We start from the raw sequence: 7,643 nt of genomic DNA on the forward strand, positions 1-7,643 counted from the left end.
TGCTGTTCTTAACATCCATTTAGGTTTGACATGACAAATAAGTTCTTAGACATGTATTATTATTATTATTATTATTATTATTATTATTGTGCTTTATATTTTGTCCTTGCACAGACATACAGATGATAAACTGGATTCAGGGATCTGCTGCGCATGACAACAAATGAATTTGACTCCTATCGGACTCTCATTGGCTGTTTCTCAGTGCTATTATTGCTACTAATCCCAGAGGGGTTCACACTATGGGGAAAAAAAAGCCAACATGCTTTTAAATTCTGATTGCGCTAGGCTGTATATCATTACATTTGCTATAAATCGGAGCACTGAAGAGAAGATTTCAGATGGACTGAATCAATCCCAGTGTCTGCTGCTCTGTAGTCACATGGAGGAAAGGTGCAAAGGTGTGGAGGGTGTTGTAAATAAACAGGATGCTTCTAAAGAATGACAAGTCTCAGACAGCATGGGTTAAAATGTTTAAAATGTTTGAGTGTGCTTAAAATAGATAGATAGAATTCTCATAGCCCTCCAAGATCTGTCCTAATGGGCGTAGCTTTGAAAAACACTTTCACTTCTGATTGCTCAGGTTGAAGTTTGCTGAAGATGAGCCCGCCCACTTTGTCAAAATGGTATGTAGACATTGGAAAGTCACAAATTGCTCATTCTTTCTGACCCACAAGAACAACACTGACCTCAATAGATAGCAATCACAAGCCCTGCGGCTTTAAAGCTACAAAGTGGACTATGTGGAATCAGCTGGCACGTCGGCTAAACATCTTTCAAACGTTTAGACAACCCCAGAGCCTTCACTAAAATATACAATATGATCTTTTAACATGGCCGGTGTAAATAAATACGGAGCTAATAGTAGAGGTCTTTCAGCAGCTTCTTATCAGGCTCTTAGGAGGTTGTGTGAACACAAATTGTTATGCTCTTTTATTAATTATTATCATGCTTTTAATCTTTAATTAATTATTTATTAAAAATAATTATGTGGGCTGATGAAACCAAAGACACACCATCTTTTTAATTAGAGCAAAGAACGTAGTCTGATAAATGACGTCATAATAATAAACCAAATTATTAAACCAAAATGTATAAAATTAATACTGATTAAATCATAAACAATGTGTACAAAGAAGTGATCAGTGGAGTCATCTGTAAATGTGTGTAAAATGCACATGCAGTAATGTTTCAGTTGGTGTTTATTCAGTGTGTGATCACACCACGTTGTGTCAGGTGATGCAGCTGTGCGAGTCATAAATAAGCGACGTCGCACTTCAGTGAGCAAGGACGTCTCATCAGTCCTCCTGTCCTTCTTTCCCATCCTCGTGTCCTCAGAGGGAGGAGCTAAGAAGCAACAAGATGAGAATGACCCCATGATGCAGGTCTGACTTGTCTGACATGATGCAGGTTAGCGTGAAGGGTCAAGCAGAGACATAGTTGTGGCACAAAGGGTTCGAGGTACAGTGCTAGCAGGTAAGGGTTTTTTTTTTTTTCACGGCTTTCGAAATTACTGCAGCAGCTACAGGAATCCAGCGGAGGGAATGAACTTTGGAGATTGCAGACAAGTCGGCTGCAACATTCTGGATCAGTTGCCAAGGCTTAATGGAGCATTCTCGAAGAGGAGTGTGGAACGAGCTGAATCAGTCTAGTCTCAAAATCACGTTAGACTGAGCAAGCAAATAACATTCATTATTATTGTATAATAAGTAGGAATAAATCATTGTTGTGGTACAAAGGTTAAGGTTAGAGTTAGGGATGTTGTCTGTGTGTGTGTGTGTGTGTGTGTGTGTGTGTGTGTGTCTCTTATGCGCACCCCACATCTTTTCCTCAGTATCTCAGCAGCACTTTTCAGAGATGTTGAAAACCCCTCTCAGCCTTGTACCGGGTTAAAGGCCAGCGTTAAAGCACTGTGTGTAAAGTTTCACACGCATTTTTCCTTCACTTTGTTCTCAAAATCGGTTGAATGACATCCAAAAACAGTGATTTGCCATGACAGGCACATAAAGTTTTACTTTGAAGGCTCTGATTCAATAACAATAGTTATAGACAACATATTCCTTATTGAATAATTTAATAGTTGGGAGAAAAAAAGGGCTGTATTTTTCCATTTTCCATCTGTTTGGTTTCTTGGAAGCTTGCGTTCTAGTTTTGAGTGTGTTCTCAAAGCCCTTTCCATGTACTTATTTCACATCACACTGAATATAAACATGCAGAAATGCCTCAGTACAAAGCAAGCAACACTGCAAGCAAACACTGCTGTCTAGAACAATATACACTCCCAACATGCTGCGTTTTTAATGTTTAAGAAGTCGGAGAACAACATGTTCATACACAATGCTATCATCAGCTCTAATTTTGGATCTATAGTTTATTTTTGCTTAAAAGAAGGCACTGCTGATGTTTGAGAAGTTCCCCCCGCCCCCCCACCAATCCCAAAAAAAACCTTTCTTCTGGTAATACAGCTACTGATAAATATAAGTGGTCAATCTTATACAAATAACACAGCTGCCAGACTTCTTACAGGGACTCACAAGTATGAGCCTGTTAGCCCTATTATAATTGCACTGCACTAGCTACCTGTTAAATACAGAATCGATTTTAAAATTCTACTGTATGTTTACGAAGCCCTCAACAGTTTGACCCCTCAGTGTCTGACAAATTTGCTCCATCCGTATACTCCCTCCAGAGCTCTGAGATCTCGTGATCTTGGCTTACTTTCTGTTCCTAGATCCAGACTTAAAACACGAGGCGATCGCCAATCCCAAACCCTGGAACGGTCAACCTCTCCATATTAGATTAGCCCCTTCTATTTCAGTTTTCAAGTCTGCTCTGAAGGCATATTTATTCTCTCTGGCCTTCAATATTCCATGAACATTGGAACATTAGTATTTGCTTTACTTTGTTGTTCTTGTAGTTTTACTTTTTGTTTTTTTCGTAGTTTTATTCTTGGTACAGCACTTTGGTCTGCCTTGGTTGTTTTTAAATGTGCTTGAGAAATAAGCATTGATTGATTGATAGATTGATTGATTGATTGAAATAAAATCATGCAGAGCGTCAATGTTCATATCAATCATCGGAATGGCGAAAAGACTGAGTTTAAGTGACTTTGACCCATGGCATGGTTGTTGGGCCCAGCTATGGTAACTCATAACCACTCTTTAAAAGCATGGTGAGCAGAAAAGCATCTCAGAAAACATCAAAACTTGAGGCGGATGAGCTACAATAGCAGAAGTTCCACTCCTGTCAGCCAAGAACAGGAATCTGAGGCTACAGTTGGCTCAGGCTCACAAACACAGGACAGCGCATACATGTATAAGGAAATCAGCCAATCAGGGCGCATGTTTATGGTAAAAAAAAAAAAAAAAAAAAAAAAAAAAAAAAGTTCCATTAATTTGGAATTATGAATTCATTTTCATTACACTTCATTACACTTCCATGTCGAACGCCACTGCTTTCTATCAGGTCCTGTAGAGGTGTAATAGAGACTTTGCGCATGAGTCCTGCCCCGTAATTTGCTTCTTTAACCCGTAACACACAAGCAAATTAAATTACGAGCTACTTTAGTGTAACAGCCTAGCCTTATTAATCCGAAATCAGTACCTGCTCTCAGAACCCTGGACGTACAGCGGAACACACTGAGAACTATTCACTCATCTAATTCATCATTCTAGGTCTATATGCAAGCTGCTGATGTCGAGACAATATTGGGAGTCCTGTGGACTACATGAAGGGCCCCCCTATGGATTTTTAAACCCGCGTTTAACTCGTGAGAACAGGGCACAGAAAGAAAAAAGACGTTTACTTTGCAGCATTGTGTGGCAGGACCTGGCAAGTTCCCAAAGAACACTCAAAGTGTTCAAAGCGCTGGCGATAAGTGCAATAACTGCGAGCCAGTCGCTTTATTTCTCCCATTCTCTCAGCCACTACCACATTCGCCTTTATTTGTCAAGAGCATAGTTTGCTGATCTCTGTGGACCTTAAAGCGCGAGTGGAAGAGGCTCCCTGGACAAACTGAAGCTGCTGATCTGTAGCATGGCTCCCAGAGATCCATCATCTTCATACAGCTTAGTTCCAGTGCTAATCTGACACTCGTGATGAAGCTAATCAAGACCTCCAGTAGTATCTGAAGATTAGATCCAGGTGTGTTTTCCTGTAACGGCACATCCCCAAGAGTTTTATTCCTTACTTATACTACAGCGCTGTTTTTTTTAAAAAAAATTTTTATTAATTAATTCTTGATTAATATTCTATAAGAGCAACTCGGATGCTAGTTTTAATAGTCTAGTTTCCTTAAGGGATCTTTGGATGGTTAATGGTTCAAGATTTCCAAAATGTAAATCTTCCCTTTTCTGAAACAGAAGACCTCTGTTGCAGGATTAAACTTTTCCCAGAGTACTGAACCAAAAAAAAGTGCTAGATAGAACGAGCAATGATTCACAACTGGATAAACCATGTACTTTCCTTTTTATGGTCTAATTGCTGGAACTCTTCAAGGTATTTCCAGATGATTTGTGGCTTCTAGATATGTAAAATTTACGGTCGAAAATGGAATTTTCTCATGGCGACTGTGTTTTATATAACATGATATATTTGATTCTTGGTATATTACCTTGGCATTATAATAATAATAATAATACTAATAATTTCACCATGCTAGGAACCTGATTATGTAGTAGAGTCCCTTAGCTTGAATAAATAGCTGTGCAGCAGAAGCAGTGAGCATTGTGGGTAATCAGGGAAGAAAGAAAGCAAGACGGGCGCTAATTTCAGGGTCACGACCCATGCGGAGGAAACTGTCCAAGTCGTTTGATTCAGCCTGCACAGGTTTGTCTCTCTTTATTAGATGAAGAGTCATGAACTGATTTAGGTGAATTGAATTCCACAATTCAATTTGATTCCACAATAAATATGATCACATACCGAACAACCCAGAGTTCTCCTGTATTCCTGGACAGTTTAGGGAGGCGCGTTCATGTTTCTCATGAAACTGGCCCTGTGTCTCGCACTGGATCGGTTTAACTTTCATTGAATTCGACATTGGATTCCTTCCATTCATAAGCGAGTGGGAGCTTACATACAGACCCATTAAAAACGCATTGTGATATGCGGAGAGCTGGGGAGAGCCTGCACGAGCTCGGCCAAGAAAGTGGAATTAGAAGCAGACGTTCTTCATTAATCACTGTCTGAATTTATATCGCATCTTTTCTCTCTCCCTCTCTCTCTCTCTCTGCCTTTCTGTCTTTCACTGTGTCTATGTAGAAGGCTTCAATAACCACTGATCCATGCTGGAAATATGACACCACTTTTTGCACACCTGCGTGCTGGAAATAATTGTTGTAGAGTTGTACGCTGCAATAAAGAAACACAGATCAGAATTCTTTAAACGTGTTACATTGGATTCAACTCTCGAGCTAACTCTCTACATCTTGGGTCAGTCGGATAGCTCAAAAGAAAACTATGGCCTTGTTTAGCACCTACTAAATATGCTAGGGTTAAACACTTAAACACTCAATATAGCCTTGAGCGCTCAAAGTTTGGACAATAATTAGAGCTGACACATCTTAGTTTAAAGGTCTCCGTGCTAAAGGCATCTATTTCAGGGCATTTTGGGTGGTTATGGAGTGAAGAAACATGGTGGAGGAAAATATGTTCTCAGCAGTCTGGAGGGAATTTGGGAATTTTGTTAGCAGGAAAAATGTTTGCTAATGTAGTGTTTTATTAAAGGTCTAGCATGGAATGGTCTAGCATCTCAATCAACAGTTTGAGGACTTACTGTATAACCAAGCCACAAAAGACAGTGTTGTCTTGTTATCTGCTGATTTGTTTACCAAAAAAAAAAGTTTGCAAACTTACCAATCAAGCACTTCTAACTAATATACATTTGGTAGTGTTAAAGTGTAAGGATCATATAATGAATAAAACACTTCAAAAGGGAGAAAAAAGAGACTGGTGAGGGAATGTTCATTCCCCCTTCTATAACGAGAACTAACTTGTTTTACAGACATTACACAGCATTAAATGTAACCAAAAATGGCTAAATAAATAAAAAATTTATTAAAAAGTTAGCAGTGACAACAGCACATCATAAAAAAAAAGAATAGAAAGTTTTGACACTGGAGACTCCTTCCAAAAATGTTAAATGAACGTCTCCTCAAGGAAAATGTCATCAGGAAAAATCAGAATTGGCCAGTGTTACCAATGACCAGTGTTAACTTCCTGGGGAATGTTAAAGGTTTAGCATGCTCCAATTGCGATATTAAAGACTTAAAAGCAGTCCACATTTTGTTCAGTTCCAGTGGTTAAGAAAGGAAATATAGTGGAAAAAAATTTAATTCCTGATGATTATTGAGGTATGCTAACATGCTGGGGTTGGGTAATAGTCTAGAATGCGAAGGTTCTCAATCAAGAGCTTAAAAATGTACAAGAGCTTTAGCCAATATACAGTACATTTGGTGTATTCCACTGTCGAGCTAATTGACAAAAAGGAGAAAGGTGCAGGACTACATTATGTACTTTTTCAGCAATCTGGGAAGACAATTTTGTTTTATGAAGATTTCTTTAGCGATAAGTTGAAATATGCTTATTTAACAGTCTAGTATTCAGAACCCAATATTGCACTTTTGGAAACTTTTTCACTGGTAAACACTGTTTTTCTGGTTTTTTTTAGGTAAGGGATCAAGTATCCATTATGATAGCCACCCATGTCTGAAAGCTAGCTGAGGTTCACTTGGTGTTGGCTCACTCTCAAAACTCTGTTGGCCATTAGATTGTGGCACATGTTCTCCTTCTCAACACTCATAATCTCAAGCAGATTTCTGCCCAGATAACGGGCTTCGCCTGACTGATGGACAGCTGAAGCAGACAGGCAATTTCTTTCTGTCGGAGCTGTTTCAGAGATCGATCCCAGATGGGACTTGGCTGTAAATCTTGTACCGCTCTTGGATGGGATCTGATCAGATTCATCAAGCCTTGGGCTAACAATGAGGAACGACATTAAATCACTCTCCTGCTCTCTGATTCCTGCTTTTTCAGGCTGCAGCTAGGCACCCTCGGCCTCACAGGAAGTGAAATTTAAGTAATACTGTTCATATTGCGCACAGATGTTCAGTAATGGAAGGGGGAATGATGACTAGGTGTGGTGCGTGTTTGGCCTTGAACCATTTCTTAATTATAAAAGCAAAGATTCTAGTCTAGAATCAAGAACTGTTTTCTTCTTTCATCAGTTAAGAAATACAAATGTGTTTCTGTCAAATTATACTTCTCACACAAAGATTACATCATTCTTACACTACAAATCCCCAAAACATTTGTTCTTATTGACTGAAAGCATTAGTACAGTATACAACCCAAACCCAAAATTGAGTCAGACATCAAGCACAGATTTTACCTTTAGTCTAGAATATATATAGAGTTATATCAACTCACTTCATTAGAAGCACTTGTACATCTGCTCATTCATGCAATTATTCCATCAGCCAATCATGTGGCAGCAGCACGACGCATAAAATCATGCAGATACAGGTCAAAAGCTTCGGGGTTAAAAATGTGATCCCAGTGGCTTTGACTGTGGCATGGTTGTTGGTGCCAGTTTGAGTATTTCAGAAACTGCTGATCTCCTGGGATTTTCACCTACAACAGGC

This window comes from Pangasianodon hypophthalmus, chromosome 25 (assembly GCF_027358585.1).
Source record: "Pangasianodon hypophthalmus isolate fPanHyp1 chromosome 25, fPanHyp1.pri, whole genome shotgun sequence".
NCBI lineage: Eukaryota > Metazoa > Chordata > Actinopteri > Siluriformes > Pangasiidae > Pangasianodon > Pangasianodon hypophthalmus.